Source organism: Vipera berus, assembly GCF_964194415.1.
Source record: "Vipera berus genome assembly, chromosome: 6".
Classification (NCBI taxonomy): domain Eukaryota; kingdom Metazoa; phylum Chordata; class Lepidosauria; order Squamata; family Viperidae; genus Vipera; species Vipera berus.
In genome coordinates this window covers 47577589-47599015 of record NC_138208.1, presented here as the reverse complement: position 1 = coordinate 47599015, position 21427 = coordinate 47577589, and positions in this window count along the sequence as shown.

The following is a 21427-nucleotide window of genomic DNA, read 5'->3' as shown; positions in this document are numbered from 1 at the left end:
GATATGGAGGAGACAGATACATGGGAAAAGAAGCTTGGGGCAGTTTTTAAAGATGGGTTTTGGATAGTCCCTGATGGCAGACCCATAGCACCATGTCACCTACTATGCCTCATCTGCCAGAGATTGCACTCAAAAGGCCACTGTGGGACTCAAGCCACGGTAGATTCCATTAGAAGAGTATGGTATGCACTTGGCACATACAGTGAGGCCAAGAGAATAACCAGCACCTGCAAAACCTGTCAGGCAAACAACAACACCTCAAAGAAAGCCATCCATGAAGGCAGCAGACCCTGGGCCAATGACCCTTTGAGAAAATACAAATGAATAACATCCAACTACCTAAAGCTAATGGGTACCAATACGCCCTAGTATGTAGGGACCAATTGACTCACTGGGTTGAAGCTTTTCCATGCTGCCATGCCACAGCTTTAGAAACAGCCAGACATCTCCTTAAAGACATAGTGCCTAGATTTGGGGTACCCAGTATCTTAGACATGGATAGGGGAAAACATTTTATATCACAAATCCTTTCCTACATATTCCAGGCCCTTGGCATTACCCAAAACCTTCACTGTCCTTACTCCCTTTCATCCTCAGGTGGAACAGAATGTGCCAATAAAGAGGTCAAGACCCTCCTGGGCAAACTCTGCCAGGAAACCCACCTCTCGTGGCCACAGGTCCTACCCATTGCCCTGTTTTATTTACATCAGGACCAGACCCAGAAGGGATATTGGAATTTCCCCATTTTAGATTCTCTTTGGGAGACCCCCTGACACATTAAAAGGATTAGACCCCCAATCCCTTAGCCTAGATAGGGGGGATATGGTTCTCTCTGCTTATCTTACAGCCTACACAAGAGACGCAGACCCTGTCCCTGGAAGAAGTCCTGCATTCCTTCGAACCAGGAGATTGGGTGTGGATCAAGTTCTTCACAAGGACCTCACCCTTCAACCAGGACCATTCCAGATCCTGCTGACCACGCACACAGCCATCAAAGTAGCGGAGAAGGATTCTTGGATCCACTGGACCCACATCAAGCCAGCTGTAATGGACCTAAGCCCAGCCTCAACCACAACACCTGCAGTCCCGCCTGTAACACTCAGAAAAGACCCTGAAACAGACCAGCGGACACTAGCAGCCTTCTTTAACATTCCTGAAGATGGGGAGGGAGAAGATATTGGGAATCACACTGCATAACTTTATATGTATTTGTTGCTTGTACCCATTGTATCAGCATTTCTAGAACCCAACTTATTCCCACAGAAAGGAAATATTTGGGAATACTTAGCTACAGAGGTACTGAACACCACCAACTTCTGTCTAGCGGGGGAAAAATAAGTCAAGGACATTCTTACCACATGCCTAATGGGATATCATCTAGACCACATGCCATCTTTAACCATACTAAGCTTAGGGACTTTCATCTTTTTGACTCCTACTCCAGCATCTTTGACTGGGGACAATCCTCTGACACAAAGGACCAAACAATGTACACATTGCTGCAACCACTACTTCTGAGAAATTTTTTAACCTCACTGGATGCTCCTACCAAAGGTACACAACTGCATTAATCTAGACAACACAGCCCTCACATGCAACGACACAGAAACCATCCCATTCTCTTACAGTTACATGAGGCTTCCCCCAGGATGGTTCCTTTTATGCAGCTTAAAAAGCCTTATCTCCCCCCAAATGCCACAGGGGGGCCCTGCACCCTAGGGAGACTAACAATTTTTATGTCTTCGTTACAGAGGCAATACAGGAGAGCTTTTCACATCTTACACTCAGACTGTGACTTCAAAGTTTCCTTATTCACAAAAGCTGAATATGTTTCATTGGCTTTGTCTCTAGTGGGAGTGCCAGGGCTTGCAGCACGAAACTCCAGAAACCTGAATAGCCTGGCATGCACCCTAGCCAAAAGTTTGAATTTGACTTCCCACACCCTGGATGCCCTAAACAGAGAATTAAGACAGATCAGAGAAGCGACCTTGGAAAATTGTGCGGCGATAGATTACCTATTAATAAGGCATAACCATGGCTGCGAGGAATTTAGAGGGTTTTTAAATAAATTTTTATTGATTTTCTAATATTACGTCTACATATTTGAAAAGCAACGTGGCAGCTGAGTTATAATAATTCATTAACATACCAATATCATTAGTACTATTATTGAACTATTACAGTAAGTATTCCTTCTCTTTCCCCCTTAATATATACTGTCTCGTATTTAGATTAATACAATTCTTATTCTATCAATCCAAAAAAAATAACTTTCTGATATTTATCAATAGTTTTTAGTTTATATATATCTTGATTGTTTTAAGATTCAATCTTTTAGACAATCAGTGACCTAATAAATTTTTCCCAATTTTAATTTTTCATTAATATTTAAATTTAACATTTTATATTTATCATTTCCAAATTTTGCATGACCCCAATTCCTTTATCACAATTCCTCAGAAGGTCTAATGTTCAGGATACACATCTTATCTATATAAGTTCTCACCATCTATATTAACAAATTAATAATACAATATAATATTCTTATTTTCTAATAATTTTCAAATATCTTAAATTTCATAACCAAATTTCATAACACATCTGCTCTTTAGAAACACTTGTAAACATTCAAGGCAGATCTCTCTGAGCAAGCAGAAAACTCATTTGCAATTCAAACATGCAGGTTTTTCCTGGCAGAGGAAAGAAGGGGGGCCAATTCCCCAAATCACTTTAAAATGCTGGCTAGAAACTCAATGGCAAATGAGGCAGTAAGATGTATACAGGCTTTTCAAGCTGGTTTCCACGGGAAGACAGGAAGAGACAACAGTTCATAGAAGCATGTCCTTGCCTCTTGCAGAGCCAGCTGGAGAATGGCGAATTAATCATCTCCTTTTTTTTTTTACTGTTGAACCGGAATAAATCTACTATCTTCAATCTTTTACTATTGTGGAACATGGATCAAGATGCTTTATAATTAATGATCCACATAGCATAAACTCTGCAGAATGGTGTTAAACAGACTTTTATTGGTCAGGCATCCTAGGCAGACTTACATTTGCTAATAAGATCCTCCAACATGGCACAACTTTCCATCCTAACAGTGTAAAAGATTGAAGGTAAATTTACCCTGTATTGTTTTGGAGCGAAGAAGTGTCCTTGCATGCATTCGTGAAGAGATGTAGAACAAAGACAAAGCCCGGAAGTCCTCCCATAAAACTTAAAACTCTACCCACTTAACTAGAAAGCATGGTATTTACTATACAGCTAGACTACAATTCCCATAAGGCATCTCTTGAGTAAATAACATTGAACCCTGTAAATGCTACATGTTCTTACATACAATGCTGCTAGGGTGCTGTATTAACCCTGTAAATGCTGAATACACTAACACAGTTCTTAATTCCTAAACTAGATATAAAATGGAGCAGGTGAATGTATACTGGTCCAGCACACAAAGATTTCCACATTTACCCAGACAGCACCTTAGCTTGTGCTAAGGGCAAGATAATCCCCTCATATTATCTGCCCCAGACCAAAGCGGGGGAATTGTTGGAAGTTTTACCCTTCCAAAACACACATATTTTCATCCCTATTGGAAAACATGCAAGTACACTTTTTCCTCTATCAAGCCTCAGAAAAAGGTTTTGCTGAACTTCTAGGCATACCGCCAAGAACCACGTAACACCTTGTAAAATGTTGCAACTTAAATAAACAATAAGCTCCGCTTGCCTGGAGCCAAGCGCTGGGAAAACCAAACCTAAGCAATTAACAAAGCCCAGTGTTGTGATTCCATGCCAGCCTGTGATCCTGGCAGCTGAGTCCAGGGAATCTGAGGAGGAGGAGGAGGGGCCTGGGGAGCCATCAGAGTAGGAGGAAGGCTCTGATGAGCTCCAAGACTTACATTCCAGTGAGGAGCCTGGCCCTTCCGCTCGTGCTCAGGATGAAATGCAGCTGTGTGGGGCGGGGAGGCTGGGTTGGATTTGGAGAACGCACAGCTGGAGGACATGAGAGACACTCGCAAATGAAGACAGGCCAGGAGAGTAGGCCAGAGGGAGGCAATGGGGCGACTCTGGGGGAGGGGGAGAAGGCATTGAGAAGCCATGCCTTGAGGACTGAATTACAAAAAGGGAATGCGTGGGCAGTGCTGGTTGCTGAAGGCAACCGTTGCAAAGTACTCCATGGGATTATGTTCTGTTGGTATTGCCGGTGAATAATTCTCTGTTTTGCATTGTGTTTCATGTGGACAATTTTCTCCATGTGGATTGTGTTTTGTTACCTTTGTTTTTTGGACCATTTGGCAGGTTGGTTAAAAGGGGTTTTGTTTTCTTCTGAGTCTCCAGCCTACTTGTCAAAAGGGGGTTGTTTTCTTTTGAGTCTCCAGCCTATTTGTCAAAAGGGGTTTTGTCCTTGTACATTTAACAAAGACGTACATAGACTGAGACAGAACACCCACCAAAAACTCCTTGCCCTGCCCCTGATGCTATTAACTCCCAAAATAGAATCTGGACAAAAGGAATATCTCTTAAGACAAGAAGGGGACCTCTGGACAACCATTAAAACACAAAAGAAGGAACCATCAAATCCCACCGCCCTAGGGTAGAAAAAGCATATAAAAACCACAACTCAGGACCTGAAAACCACCTTGCAAGGCAGGAATGCTGAAGTAATTTCTCTGTCACTTTACTGCCTTCCTGTAATAAAGACCTGCTTTGCGGTAGCTGCTGTCCTCAAATTTCTTCATTGTTGGCTTTTCCCAGCTGGAAATAAACCGGGAAATTCTTCTGACACTAGTTTGAACCTTTTACAAGATTGCTGGGCTCTGTTGTGCTTCAACTCACGTTTTCACTTTTGTTTTGATGTTCGAAGATGCCTTATGTGTTTTGGCCATATCCTGCCTGCTTCTGATTTGATGTGTGTGATTCTCTCTCTCTCTCTCTCTCTCTCTCTCTCTCTCTCTCTCTCTCTCTCTCTCTCTCTCTCTGTGTGTGTGTGTGTGTGTGTTTCACTGCTTGGAAACCAAGCCTTTGCAAGCTGAGGAGGCTGTGCGCATTGGGTTTCTTTGCATTGCTCTATGTAGAATTGGTTTGCTCTCTCTCTTTCTCTGTCTTTTCTGAATGGTTTTCTCAACACTTCCTTAGTGTGCTGGGTCTTTGGCTTGTTTTGCTAGAAGGCTGTTAGGAATGTCTCTTCTTCCCCCACTTCCTTTTCACTTTCTTACAAACAGAAAGTCAGTAGTATAATCTGGAAGGGAAACACTGTGCTGAGCCATTGAAAAGTGCAGACTGGGATCATTCACACCTCTTTCTGCTTCCCTGGGTCTTTGATTGGGGGTTTCCTCTGGAGCAGAGAGCCTCTTCAAGTGAAGATTTCTCTGTGCCTTCTGATTTTTCCCTTGGAGCAAAAGAAAGCCTCTTCTAGTGAAGGCTTTCCTCTGTGCCATCCTGATACCATCCCCCCCCCTTCCCTGGAAAACCTGTCTTCAATCCGGACCCTGGTGCCAAAAAGGTTGGGGACCACTGTTTTATTGTATCAGAAAAACAGAGTGTCAAGTTTAAAAAAAAAGCAAGAACTGGCTTTCTGAGAAATCAATGGAATACAGACTTGTTTTTGGAATATAAGCTGCAGTAGGCTTTCATAAGTTATCAATGTTCATATATCTCCTTCACAATACAGTGATACCTTGATACTCAGCGTTAATTAATTCTGGGAGATGTGACGGATACTAAAAAGGATAGTCCCAAACAAACCATGTGACTTGCCATGTAACTCTTTGTTTCGGCTGGGAAGAACTTTCTGTCTTTCCCTTTTTCTATGACAGTGACCTTCCCAGCATGGTTGACTTCCTGTCCATTCCCCAGAGCTATCCCCCTCTTCCTATAGCAGTGCGTCAAGTACTAAACAAAGGCTGAGTACTGGGACAACATTTTCACGTCAAAATGTGTTGAGAACCAAATTCGACGAATTTTGAAGCAGTCTAGTACCACAGTATTATTGATTATGATATTTACACATTCTACTAGATATCAATTAACCTTTCACTATGCCATACTAAATTATGTTAATTTGACCCATGATTTGTTTACAGTAACAGGCAGTAGAGAGAAAGCAGACCTGTTTAACATTCTTTTTTTTCAAAATACAAGTCACATCCTTAGTCTCTAGCCCTTTTTTCTAACCATTGATAAAATAAATTCCATGTTTGAAATATTCTGTTTTTTCTTTCTCTTTGATCCTCAGTGTAAGTCTGTCCATTTCAGCACAGTCTAATATCTTCTTGATTATTATTATTATTAATTTTATTTATATACCGCCCTTCTCCCGAAGGACTCAGGGCGGTGAACAAATGTATAAAATACAAAAAATACAAAAGTTAAAAGGAATTAAACATAATACCCAAGGTAAAAAACAATAAATACAAATATTAAGAACAATAAAAACCCAACCCACCCCCCGTCAGGCCAAGCCGGCTTGTTCAAATAAATGCATTTTCAGATCGCGTCGGAAGGAGCGGAGGTCAGGCGCCATCCGGAGCTCAACCGGCAACCGATTCCATAGCTCCGGGGCGCCCACAGAGAAGGACCTCCCCCTGGGGGCCACCAATCAACATTCTCTGATCGGTGGCACCCTGAGGAGGCCCTCTCTGTGGGAACGCACAGGGCGGAGGGAAGTTGATGCCGGCAGCAGGTGCTCCCTAAGGTACTCTGGACCCATGCCATGTAGGGCCTTGAACACCATTACCAGTACCTTGAATCTCACTCGGAAGACAACTGGGAGCCAATGCAGCTCACGGAGTAGAGGTGTAACATGGGAGTATCGGGAGACTCCCAACACGACTCTCGCGGCTGCATTCTGTACCAGTTGGAGCCTCTGAGTGGTCCTCACGGGCAGCCCCATGTAGAGAGCGTTGCAGTAGTCCAAACAAGAGGTCACGAGCGCATGAGTGACCGTACACAGGGCATCCCGGTCTAGATAGGGCCGCAACTGGCGCACCAGGCGAACCTGGGCGAAGGCCCCCCTAGTCACGGCCACCATGTGATCTTCCAAAGTAAGCCGTGAATCTAGGAGGACTCCCAAGTTGCGAGCCCTATCTACGGGGGGTAATAACTCACCCCCCATAGAAAGAGATGGAATATTCTGAATATCCCGGGATGCCGGTATGCACAGCCACTCAGTCTTGTCGGGGTTGAGTTGAAGTCTGTTCCTCCCCATCCAGACCCGAACCGCTTCCAGGCAATGGGACATCACGTCGAGGGCATCACTGGGGTGGTTTGGGGTCGAAATAAAAAGCTGGGTATCATCAGCATACTGATGTATCATCAGCATACTGATGATACCCAACTCCAAAACCACGAATAATCTCACCCAGCGGTTTCATATAGATGTTGAACAGGAGAGGCAAGAGGACCGACCCCTGAGGAACTCCACAAACGAGAGGCCTCGGGGTCGACCTCTGCCCCCCTGCCAACACCGACTGCGAACGTCCCAGGAGATAGGAGGAGAACCACTGGAAAACTGTGCCTCCCACTCCCAATCCCCTGAGACGCTGCAGCAGGATACCATGGTCGATGGTATCGAACGCCGCTGAGAGGTCTAATAGGACTAGGACAGAGGAATATCCCCTGTCCCGGGCCCTCCAGAGATCATTCACCAGAGTGACCAATGCCGTCTCCGTGCTGTACCCAGGCCTGAAACCCGATTGGTACGGGTCTAGATAATCCGCTTCATCCAGGACCAGAGGGAGCTGATGCGCCACCACACTCTGAACAACCTTCGCAAGGAAGCGAAGGTTAGAGACTGGACGAAAGTTATTTAACACAGCTGGGTCCAAGGCAGGCTTCTTGAGGAGAGGTCTCACTACTGCCTCCTTCAAGACGGCGGGGAAACTATCTCTTCATCTAGTGGCTTTTCTTCATTCTTCCAGTGCTGAGCAAATACAATCCTTGCTGCTGTTAGTACATGCAATGTTAAATATAAGCTTTGCTTATCAGCTGCTTTACTCATTCTTTGCATCAATCTTCACTCAAAAAGAAACTATAGACCAACCTACCAAAAACATAACTGTAAAATACGGATTAGAAATAAAAATTAAAATTAGCAAGAAAATGGTAAGAGAACACCTATCTGACCTTGATTAATATAAATCACTGGGACCTGATGGATTACATCCCAGAGTTCTGAAGGAGCTAGCAGATGTTATCTCAGAACCATTGTATCATATCTTTAAAAAAATCTTGGAGCACTGGGGAACTTCCAGAGGATTGGAAAAGAGCTGATGTGGTTCCCATCTTCAAAAAAAGGGGAAAAAACAGACCCAGGAATCTACAGACCAATCAGCCTGACATCAATACCTGGGAAGATACAGGAAAAAATAATAAAAAACTGATCTGTGAACATCTAGAAACTACTGTATTTTCCGGCGTATAAGACGACTTTTTAACCCATGAAAATCATCTCAAAAGTTGGGGGGTCGTCTTATACGCCCAGTCGTCTTATACGCTGGAAAATCAGCGAGCCCGGGAAGGCACGCCCTCTCCTCTCACTGTGGAGGAAGCAGGGCAGGCTGGCGTCTGGCGGAAGCCGGCAGGGCAGTCCTGCACACGCGCGTGCTCCCCGGCTGTTAAGGAGCACTCCTTAGCAGCCGGGGAGTGCGCGCATGTGCAGGACTGCCCTGCCGGCTCCCGCCCGACGCTCTTCCCTCTTGAGGCAGCATCCCCGAGGACTCCTTTGGAGCCGGGGAGCGATGCTGCCTCAAGAGGGAAGAGCGTTGGGCGGGAGCCGGCAGGGCAGTCCTGCACACGCGCGCACTCCCCGGCTGCTAAGGCGTGCTCCTTAACAGCCAGGGAGCACCCGTGTGCACAGGACTGCCCTGCCGGCTCCCACCAGACGCCAGCCTGCCCTGCTTCCTCCACAGTGAGAGGGGAGGGTGTGCCTTCCTGGGCTCGCTGATTTTCCGGCGTATAAGACGAAAAATCTTGAAAATCATCTCAAAAGTTGGGGGGTCGTCTTATACGCCCAGTCGTCTTATACGCTGGAAAATACGGTAATAAAGTTACATCTAGTAGCCAGCATGGGTTTGTTAAAAGCAGATCATGCCAAACCAATCTTATTTCATTCTTTGACAAAGTGACTAAATTAGTAGACCAGTGAAATGCTGTGAACCTAGTATATGTAGACTTCAGCAAGGCATTTGACAAAGTAGACCACAACCTACTTCTTGGTAAGCTAGAAAAATATGGGACAGAGAGCATCGCCACCAGATGGATTTGTAACTGGCTGACAAACCAAACTCTATGAGTAATCCTTAATGGTACTACATCTGCATGGAGGGAAGTAAGCAGTGGGGTACCACAAGATTCTGTCTTAGGCCCAGTACTCTTCAATATTTTCATAAATGACTTAGATGAGGGAATAGAAGGGGATCTCATCAAATTTGCAGATAACACAAAGCTGGCAAAAATAGCCAAAACCCCAGAAGACAAGCTCAGAATCCAAAAAGATCTTGACAGACTTGACCAATGGGCCCTATCCAACAAAATTATATTTAATGTGGAGAAAAGCAAGGTTTTACACCTGGGCAGGAAAAACCAAAGGTACAATTAGATTAGGGGAAACCTGTCTCCAAAACAGTCACTGTGAGGGGGACCTTGGAGTCCTAGTGGACGAGCACTTAAAAATGAGTTAGCAGTGTGCGGCAGCAGCCAAAAAAGTTAATACAATCCTTGGTTGAATAAACAGAGGCATAGAATCAAAATCATGTGAAGTATAAAGTACTACTTTATAAAGCCTTAATAAAGCCACATCTGGAATACTGCATCCAGTTTTGGTCACCACATTACAAAAAAGATGTTGAGACTTTGGAAAAAGTGCAAAGAAGAGCAACTAAGATGATTAAAGGCCTGGAGACTAAAACATATGAAGAACGGTTGCAGAATTTGGGAATGGCCAGTCTAGGAAAAAAAAAACACTAGGAGGGACATGATAGCAGTATTCCAGTATTTGAGAGGCTGCCACAAGGAGGAGGGGCTCAATTTATTTTCCAAAGCACCAGAAGGTAAGACAAGAAATAATGGATGGAAACTAATCAAGGAGAGAAGCAACCTGGAATTAAGGAGAAATTTCCTAACAGGGAGGACAATTAACCAGTGGAACAGCTTGCCTTCAGACATTGTGGGTGCTTCATCACTCGAAGTTGTTAACAAACTGGACAGTCATTCTCTGAAATGGTATAGGGACTTCTGTTTGAGCAGGGGCTGGACTAGAAGACCTCCAATGTCCCATCCAGCTCTGTTCTGATTCTACTCTATAGCTTATAAATCACACTGCTGGACTCACACTGTTTGCTAAGTCTTAAGGAGTTTGTTTTCTGGCTCAGTGTGCTATGTAGACATAATTCAAAGTAAATATGTGTAAGATGTCATGATTAGATTTATTACCAACATTCTCCGACAAGAATATTCAAGTTGTAACTGAATCCTTATGACAATAAACGTTTATTTCTTGCTATCCAGTGAGACAGGAAAATTCCTTATCCAAACAAAAACTATATTCAAAATTCTTTAGGTATAATTTCTCAGTTTTGCTGAGGCAAACAAACATACATGGGAACACTCTTCCAACGCATATGAGAATACAGTGGAAGTGGACACCTACATAAAAACATTTAAAACCAATAGCATTTTCAAACAAAATAAAGGTCATTTGAGATAGAGCAGGAAATAAAGTCATTGAGAAAAAGAATGTAAATCACGAAGAGACAACAGAAACCAAAAGCAGTCTTTTTTTATGAACACATATTTTCTCCTTCAAGAGCTAACCTTGCTTCCACTTTATTTATTGATATTACATGTTTTTTAACTGCCCATCTCCCTCAGAGAGACACTTTGTCTACACTATCATCCGTACATACCGGTACTCTGATTTCATGTACATATGACAATAAGTCCTACTGAAATCAACAGGTTTTACTTCTTGCTAACTATTAAGCATTTTTTCAACTAGGAGTCCCTTGCAGATTTTACTCTGCTAGTCATTGCCAACTGTAGGGGAGGGGGGTGTACTCATTTCCATTTGAAGGTCATAGAGTCAGCGCTGTCCGAAGACATTTCTGCGGTCATGTGGCCAGCATGATGTCATGGAGCGCTGTTATCCTCCCACCAAAGTGGTATCTATTTATCTATTTGCATTCACCCTGTCACGTGGAGCTTGAGTCTCGAACCTGAGTTGCTGGCTTTCCAGCTGACAAGTCCAGTGTCTTAACCACTGAGCCACTGTGCCACCCTTCTCAACTAGGAGCGTTCCAAATATGTCAGACTAAATGCTCCCAGTATGATCAAAAACACTAGCTGGAATTCCTGGAGCTAAAATTCAATTATCTGAACAGCACCAGTTATGACAGAACTCTATGCCTGTTAATTTGGAAATGTCCTTGATCCAGTGGGTGAACAATTCATGAAAGCATGCATAGGATTTCAAACATAATCCAAAATATATGTTCTAATAATTACAAACATGAAAGCACACAATTAGCAGAAGAATATTTAAAAATAAATTAGAGGAATTACTGCATACTACTGCACTGGATTGGAAGCAGAGGGATACTGACAGTCAGGATAGAGAGGAGCAGCAAAAAGCTCTGCAACCCACAAGGAGAAATATCAAATCTCATAATAACTGTGTTTATATGGGAAGCATACTACTGAATAACAGTTACTAAAGAAGAAACAAGAACCTTGGTTTACCAATTGCATTAATCACTGTGTTGCTTGGTTCAGAAATCAGTTAAGCCACGATTTCTTTAAGTATACTTTGTGGAGCAAACCACAATTGACTAGATTCATATGCCTCATTAAACAACAAACCAGCAGCCACATTATAGCTTCATGTAATGTCTGAATCCACTTAGCAATGAAAAATAGCTTTTAATTTTAGCCCAAAGGAAGGTAAAGCCCTGCACACAGGAATGAAAAAAAATACAATGCTAGATAATCTTAAAGTATGTGTTATGTACTGGGCTCTTGTGAAATACCACGTGGGTTGCTGGACCAACTAACGGCTCTCCAGCAACCCAGACTACAAGTCTCCTGTGCTGCAATTGACTATCTCCAGGCAGCAATGGTTGATTCAAACCTATTGGCTGCCGCCTAGGAGCTAGACTATATATTGCGGCTAGTTGCAGGCATTTCCCCAGTACAGTTCCAGCACGAAATAAATAATGAATTACCCTGTACTCCGTTCCGTGTCTTCATTCCTGCGTCAAAGAACCCGCTATTTAACAGTGGCGACGAGGGTGGGATCCTGCTTCACCAAGTAAAGAGCTGAAGTCTTCGAGGGAAAAGCAGGGAAGAGGTATTCCCCCCCCTCTCAAGGTCGGCTAGCAACTACGCTAGCGACCTCATGCTCAGTGAACTCATTCCCTGAGCCTGAAGCAGGTTCCGGAAGAACGCAGGAACCAGCAAGAAAAAATGCTGAAGGTTGGCAAATTGCGAGAATTCGACGTGAAACACCCGGAGGAATGGCCATCATATCTATCACAAGTAGAAAACTATCTCAGAGCCAATCAGATCGCGGAAGAAGGACTGAAGGCCGCAACACTACTCTGCGTGTGCAGCCCAGCTACCTTTGATTTAGCTGAGAACCTTTTTGCGCCAACACCAATTGAAGCGGTCTCCGACGCAGATCTCAAAAAGAAGCTAACTGGGCACTTCCAGCCCAAGATGTCTGAAATGGCTTGGTGGTTCAGGTTTGACCAAAGAGTGCAGCTTCCTGGGGAGTCAGCTTCGAAGTTCATAGCGGGCCTAAGGCAGGCCGCACGCCTATGCAAATTTTCAAATTTAGAAGAGCAACTACGAGACCGGCTCATCTGCGGCCTACGGGACAGAACGCTTCAGCAGAGCTTATTTGCTAGGCCAAATTTAATGTTTTCTGAAGCACAAGATGAGGTGATGGCCGCCGAAGCTGCCGGGGGCGCCGTTCACACAGTACAGCCTGCCAAATCAACAAGGTTCGAAGAAACGGTCCACCTTGAGGACGCCAAACGCACCGAAGAACTCTCCGAGGAAGAAGAACCTGAAATCAACTGACTCCAAAGGCAACCCAATGCGCTACACCGCAACAGCCAGCCACGAGAGGACAATTACAAGGCAGTTCTCTTACTGAGATGTAAGGGGTGCGGTGGCAGCCATTTTCACACCAACTGCAGATTTCGTTCAGCCATGTGTAGAGCTTGCGGAAGGACAGGCCACATTGCGGTGGTTTGCAGAGCCCGCCAGAGAGACCAGCCACCCAAACACTAGTCGGAAGAACCGACCAGGAGAGGTACTGGGGCCCAGGGTCCAGTTAGTGTGGGATTTTTCAGAAGCCGTAGAAGCGTATGCCGCACCGGGGCTCGATGCCTCCTCAAACCCAAACGTAAGCTCATGGTAGAGCTACAAGGAGTTCCATGTAAGATGGAATTGGACTCTGGCTCTGCAGTCTCAATCATTTCTCAAGACACTTTTAACTTCGTGTTTAGGCGCAGTAACAATTGGGCCAAACTAAGACCCTCAGATATAATCCTAACGGATTTTCAAAATGCCCACGTTAAATTTAAGGGAGAAGCCACCTTGTTGGTAAAGTTTAAAGGGTTTTTGGGGCACCTGGATGTAATAGTAGTAGGGGGCCAGAGAATGAGTCTCATTGGACTCGATTGGTTTGATGCCTTAGGTATTCAGATTACTGGCATAAACCGGACACAAACTGCAGATCTTGCATCAGTGTGCGAGGAATACACGGATGTTTTTGATTCAACCCTTGGAACATACACAGGCCCGCCTATCTCATTTAAGCTTGATCCCAATGCAGTTCCAATCAGGGTTAGGCCTCGCATGGTCCCCTTAAAACATAAAATTGTTTCCGAAATTGATAAGCTTGTAGAACAGGGCATGTTACAGCCTGCTGATGGTGGGGAGTGGGAAACTCCTATAGTCACTCCACTTAAAGCCAACGGGGAAATTCACATTTGTGCTGACTATAAATGCACACTAAATAAAGCCCTCAAGCAACACGCTTACCCGGTTCCAGTGGTCAACCATATTTTAGCCTCCTTGCAAGGGGGTACTATTTTTGCTAAACTTGATTTAGCACAGGCCTATCAGCAATTGCCGGTTGATGAGGCCACAGCTGTGGGTCAAATGATCGTGACTCACAGGGGGGCTTTCAAAGTTAAACGCTTACAGTTTTGAGTCAGTGTTGCACTGGGTATTTTTCAGGGAATCATGGAGTGTACATTCAAGGGTATTCAGGGCGTCTGCCATTATTTTGATGATGTTCTTATTGCAGGGGAATCCCCAGAAGTGTTGGCCAGTAGGCTTAGGGCTGTTTTGCAGAGGCTTCGCGAAGCAGGCCTCAAATTAAAAAAAGAACAAGTGTAGCATTGGGGTTTCTTCAACAGAATTCCTGGGTTTCTGAATTGATGCTAACAGCATTCACCCCGCTGATTCTAAAGTGAAGGGCATTAAAATGGCTCCTAGGCCCAAACCAAAAGGAGAGCTACAAGCATTCTTGGGTCTCCTAAACTTCTATCACACATTTCTACCTCATAAAGCTGCAATAGCAGAGCCCCTCCACAGGCTTCTTGATAAGAAAGCTCCATGGAAATGGACTAACTTACATGAAAAAAAGTTTCCACGAATTAAAAGCACTAAAGTCTACTGTAACTCACTACAAAGAGTCTAAACCTGTATGTCTTGCATGTGATGCATCTCCCTATGGGGTGGGGGCAGTTTTAAGTCACATAGAAAAAAATGGGAAACAGGTCCCTATAGCATTTTACTCAAGGACATTGTCTTCTGCTGAGTGCAACTATGCTCAGATTGACAAAGAGGCCTTAGCCATTGTAGCTGGAATAAACAAATTCCATGACTATTTATATGGCAGGGATTTCACCGTTTACACTGACCACAAACCTCTGTTGGGACTGTTCACAACAGACAAACAAACCCCCCACATACTATCTCCAAGAATGTTGAGATGGTCTATTTTCCTATCTGCATACAATTTTAAATTAATTCACAAACCGGGCAAGGAAATGGGCCATGCTGATGGCCTCAGCAGACTACCACTGCCACTAATGGAACCAGATCCGGCTCCTGCTGCTAGAATATTGTCCATACAGGACATACCTGAGTTTCCCCTCCATGCTGGGGACATTGCTGCTGAAACTGCCACAGATAAAATACTTAGTAGAGTGTTGTCATGGGTATACACAGGCTGGTTGGAAAAAAGTCCAGGTTCAGAATTTCAAAGCTATTTTGATAAGGCCATTGAGGCTGAAGTCCATGGTTGTTATTCATGCCAGCAATCTAGGCCTGAAATGCCACAGGCTCCAGTTCACAGACAGGAGGAAATGCACACTCCCTGGTCTAGGGTTGACATAGACTACGCTGGGCCCTTTCAGGGACAGCTCTTCCTGATAGTAGTGAATAACCACTCAAAATGGCTAGAAGTAATTCCAGTTCCTAACATGACTACTGCTAGGACCATCCAGGTGCTGAGAAAACTCTTTGCCACACATGGGTTGCCAGATGTATTAGTTTCAGACAATGGGGCCCAATTCACTGCTGCTAAATTTCAGGCCTTTCTTAGAGCTAACCTCATCAGACATGCAACGTCTGCACCTTTTCATCCATCTTCTAATGGTCAAGCTGAACGCATGGTAAGGACAATGAAGAAGGCACTGAAGCGCATCATTAGAGGTGACTGGCATCACAGATTGGCAGATTTTTTATTCTGCCAGCATTCTATGCCCTACACTGCCACAGGCAAAAGTCCTGCAGAACTACGTTGGGGGAGGCGTTTGATTACTAAACTGGACAGGTTGCATCCAGATAGAGTGGCAGCAGAAGCCTCTCGACCAAAACCCCCGAGGGGGCTGCACATGGGCGATTGGGTTTGGGCCAGGAACTACAGTCATGGGAATCTGTGGGTTCCTGGTCAAATCACCAAGGCATCCGGACCCCTGTCTTATGAAGTGGGGTTGGAGGGAGGGCGAGTTGTCAGATGACACATTGATCAGCTCAGGAAACGGTTACCAGAACAGCCACTAAGTGAGGACTGCATCATAAGTCCCTCCCAAGGTCCTCAAACTTGCAGCCAAGCCAGCCCTCACATGGACTACCAGGACTTTTCCTTCTTAACTGAGGTGGAACCAGAGGGAGAACTGGGGAGCTCTGGAGTGCAACATGGACCCCCTGAAGGAGCAAGCCAACAGAACTTCAGCAACTGCTGTGCCTACTCTGCTGAACAGTCTGACTCTGGGGTGGGCCAACCTGGAGAGGCTAGCCAGAGTGCATCGAATCCCCTTGACTCAGGAGCACAAAGGGACACAAGTCTACCCAGCCCACTGGGTAATCTGGTAGACCACAAAGTGATGGAAACTCTGAGACGTTCTTCTAGGGCACAGGTCTGCAACCCGCGGCTCCAGAGCCGCATGCGGCTCTTTCAGCCGTCTCCTGCGGCTCCCAGTCCTCTGACGTGCAGTCCAAAAAAAAAAAAGTGGGACTAAAAAAGTTCAACCAATCAATTCAAATATGCAGGGTAGGTGCATATCTCGCCTTGGCTCCACTCTTCAGTCAAACCCTGTTCTGCACATGCGCACATGTACGCGCATGTGCACACATTTTTGCGGCTCCCAGATTTTCCTTTTGTGAGGGAACCGGTTCCAAGTGGCTCTTTCACTGTTTCAGGTTGCTGATCCCTGTTCTAGGGCACACAAGCCTCCTTCATATCTTGCAGATTACGTTGTAAAATAAAGAGCTATATATTGTTGTAAATCCTGTTGCCACTAGACTACAGAAACTAGTCCTATGATGTAACTGTCTAATAGTGCAATTTATGAAGCCTGTTCATTGAGACGTTGTTTAATCTCATTGTAGCCTACATTGTTTTATTATTATTATTATTATTATTATTATTATTATTATTATTATTATTATTATTATTATTATTATTTCTACTTTTACTTTAGTGTGTTGGATAATGAGATTTGACAATTGTTGAGGCTAATTGGTGTTATTATGGTCTGATCTAAGAGGGGAGGGGTATGTACTGGGCTTTTGTGAAATACCACGTGGGTTGCTGGAGCAGCTAACGGCTCTCCAGCAACCCAGACTACAAGTCTCCTGTGTTGCAATTGGGTATCTGCAGGTGGCAATGGTTGATTCAAACCTATTGGCTGCCGCCTAGGGGCTAGACTATATATTGCGGCTAGTTGCAGGCATTTCCCCAGTACAGTTCCAGCACGAAATAAATAATGAGTTACCCTGTACTCCATTCCGTGTCTTCATTCCTGCGCCAAAGAACCCGCTATTTAACCGTATGCATATTTTGCATAAGTCAGATATCCCTATTTTCACAACTAGCAAGTATTCACAAAACATTAATCTCTTCTGATGATGCATTGTTACAGAACTATCAAAATAAAGGCCCTGCTCTTTGCTCATGTGTTAATATTGTACAGTGAAGGTATCTGGCGCAAGTCACCTGTCAGAGTGGGTTGTTGTTGTTTTTTGCAAAATCCATATTGATATATTTTATTTCCTCCTGGAGGAAGTAAGAATAACTGAGGCACCAAATAACAACTCTGCCAGCTTCCTATAGAATTGAGCCATAGCTTGCTAATAAAATCAAAGCGCAAAGCGGGATAAGGTAATTTTAATAAAAATGTATCCAGGCTGGAATGTATCAGTTCAATTAACAAAAACTAATTTTCTGGAATTAACAAAACACATTATCTTTGTAGAGAAATAAATATAGAAAATAATATGTATAACTGCTAGAGTCTGGTTACAGCTGTATCATATATTGTACTAAGTTGTAATGTAATTATTTGCTTAGTTTCAAGCTCATTAAGTACTGATCACAAACAAAAAAGCAAGATTTAATGACAAAAAAGGGGGTTAGAATACAGACTTTTGAGACCTCATATAGGATTTTCCAGCCCTCCTTTCTTAATGAGTTCAGTAAGGGTGGGTCTCTTTGAAGCTTTTTTATTTCTTTTTCCCAGGCTGTTTACATGATGGGCCAAGAATCTGTTACTTTGACAATTCTGTGGTCACTTCTTCTCATTATGGCTCTTCGGAGTGCCAGCAGGGTGGGAGCCATCCAGATTTCAAGAGGAAGCTTAAATGATTCGAGGCAGCTGGCAGAATTTTGGATTAGAAATAAAAACTCTTCTGTGTACTGTTTTTGCAAAAAAAAACAACCCAGCTTTTAAAAGTTATCCTCCTGTAGTATATAGGTAGTCCTCTACTTACAGTGACCATTCAAAGTAACAAGAGCACTGAAAAAGGTGATTTATGACCATTTTTCACACTTATGACAATTGCAGTATCCCTATAGTCATGTGACCATTGCAGCATTCCCTATGGTCATGTGATCAAAATTCAGACATTTGGCAACTAACTCATATTTATGATATTTGCCAGGGTCATGTGAGCACTTTCTGTGACCTTCTGGCAAGCAAAGTCAATGGGGAAGCTGGATGAAAAAAATTCCACAGGTATTAAGTATTAGGGCAAAAAGTCTTGCCTGAGATAAACATTAGTTTGGGACGATTGTTATATACAGTGGATGATGGGACTTTAGTTGTGATAGCCTTCATTCTGGCACATGAGGCAAGGTTGATTATTAAAGAATGATGAATCTCTTCATGAATTCATCTTAAATTTCCTGCTTGGCCTTTTTTAAAAAAAACTGTCTCACAAATGTTTGTTTATTCCCTTCTGTTTCTAGTCTCTCTCTTTTTCTATCCCTTCTCCGGCCACATCTCTTTTCTGCTCAGTTGTACCTGCAGATGTAGTAAGCTACAATCACACAGCACTGTTATGTGGTATTATTGAGAAAGCTAGAAAAGAAGAATCTGAGTAGCCTATTAAAACAGCATAGAAATGGCAAAAATAGAAAAGGTCTATCTTGGCTTAGATTTCCTTGGAAAAATATTGCAACATTATACTCATGACCAGGAAAACAAGCAGCAGCAACAAGTGGTTTACACTGCACATTTTCATTAATTACATTTAGGATTACATAGAAACTGTGTACTTTGTTCTTCTTGCTTTAGATATATCTGCTTAACACCTCCATATACTCATAACTGTGAGTAAAAGAAACATTTTTTTAAAAAAGGTCTTGTGTTTCTGACTGTGGTTTTTGTAATTGCTTAAAGATTTTTTTTAAAAAAACACACCTTTATGTTCACCTATTTAATGAACAACCACTTTCATCATAAGACAGTAGACACTGCTGACTAGACATTATGTAATCACTCACTTTTAAGGTTATATTAAGAGTCCCTTTAAACTCATTAGACACTGTTATCATACATAATAGCTCATGGAGGAAATTAAATAATATAAGGAGTGTCATATTAATTTAAGCAAAACTGTAAGACAATCTGGAGCCAATGCCAATTTAAAATTCTTCATTTTTATTATTATACATTTCCACAGCAAAAATTTTAGCACAATTTTTTAGTAATTAGATGTACAATAAGTTGATCAAAGACTGTGCAATACAACTCTTAAGTACCTTATAATCACAACATCACATTAATTGATGAACTTTAAAATTACACTGAAATTGTTATATAGAGAATAAACTACAATGGATTACGTTCATATATCATTTGGGGGGCTTACACCACTTTTACTCTTGAAGTAAACCTAACTCTTCTTCCTCCATTTTTTTTTCATCAGAAACCCTGTGAGATGTTTGGATTAGAGATAACGACTGTCCCAAAGGCACCTATTAGCTTTTTGTCCTAAATCTGAGTTTTCCTAGTTGTATTCCAATATCTAAAGCTTTCATAAATCATCATTTATAAATACAGTGACTAAGCCCAAATCAAACAAACAGTATTATAACTTCAGAAAGATGTATGAACCCAGTCTACACCAATCTTCTCCAAACTAGTATCCAGAAAAATACAGGATTTTCAATATTCATAATCTGTAGAATGTATGGGAAATAGCTCTGAATTTTGAAAGGAAAAAATCTAATTCCGTTTAAAAGTACCACATTTAACAATGCTGATCTATGTTCAATAGCAATGCCCTTTCCTATTGTCAGCAAACTTCTATAAGCCTTATTCATAAGCCAAACTCACTAATGATATCTTCCAACGCTAATTTTTTTTAAAAAAAACTTCTTGTTTTAAGGCTCTGGTTCTTACACTGGTTCCCATTCACCATGCTGATGAATACTAATGAATAGCTTCATTTTGGACCTTTGAATTATACAATATTAATTGCTTTGAATATTAATCTTATAGAGGCTAACTATAAAGTATGCAATTGTGTATTTAAATATGCCTATTTGGGCCTTTACAATTCAAATTTGCAATAGAAAAATAGAAAGCAATTGAATGATTCATGAAAATATGCCTACCTTCAAATCAAAACAATGGTTTTTTATTTCAGTGTTATTTGGAAGTTATGCCTAAATGACAAAACAAAACAAAGAGGGCCTTGTGTTTAGAATACTACTCAGCTGATACACACACTGATCCTCAAAAGTTCAGCAGGCGTTCCCCTTGCAAACTGAATTAATGCTTTTTAGTCTAATTAAGAAGACAGCTTTGATACAGGAAACTTAAGGCCAAAAATTGAGGATGGGGAAGCCATCCTGAGCTCCCATTTAACTAGAAAAATATACTTGAAGGAAATCTATATTTCCAGCCCTCATGACCATGGGCTTGCCAAGAGCCACACTTAACATTTTTATAAAGTGAACTAATGCAGATTGTTCACTACCACAAGATTGTATAATGGTTCCAGTTGAACAGTCAGTGAGCAGCTTTGTTTTCAGGTATCGGTTCTGTAAACCAAAATGGCAGTTTATAAGTCTCATATAGATTGAGATATGCCCATTGTGGGTGAGGGGTAGCAGGACATGCAACTTGGTTAATATGCCATAGTGGCTTTGCATGTCTTGACATGGGGCAAACCAGGATATGATTTTTTAAAACTTATTGTAGGATATCATGCATAGATTTTTTTTATTTTTATTACATTTATATCCCGCCCTTCTCTGAAGACTCAGGGCGGCTTACAAGCTTAGCAGTAAGCTAAGGACATAGTGGCACTTCAAGTAATGCCGTTTTGATAATGATGTTATCATTAGGTGGGCCCATTTTTACTTCTTTAATCTACTTTAAAGGTAAAGGTTCCCCCGCACATGCGTGCTAGTCGTTTCCAACTCTAGGGGCCGGTGCTCATCTCCGTTTCAAAGCCGAAGAGCCAGCGCTTGTCCGAGGACGTCTCCGTGGTCATGTGACTGGCATGACTAGACACCAAAGGCGCACGGAACACTGTTACCTTCCCACCGTAGTGGTCCCTATTTTTCTACTTGCATTTTTACGTGCTTTCAAACTGCTAGGTTGGCAGAAGCTAGG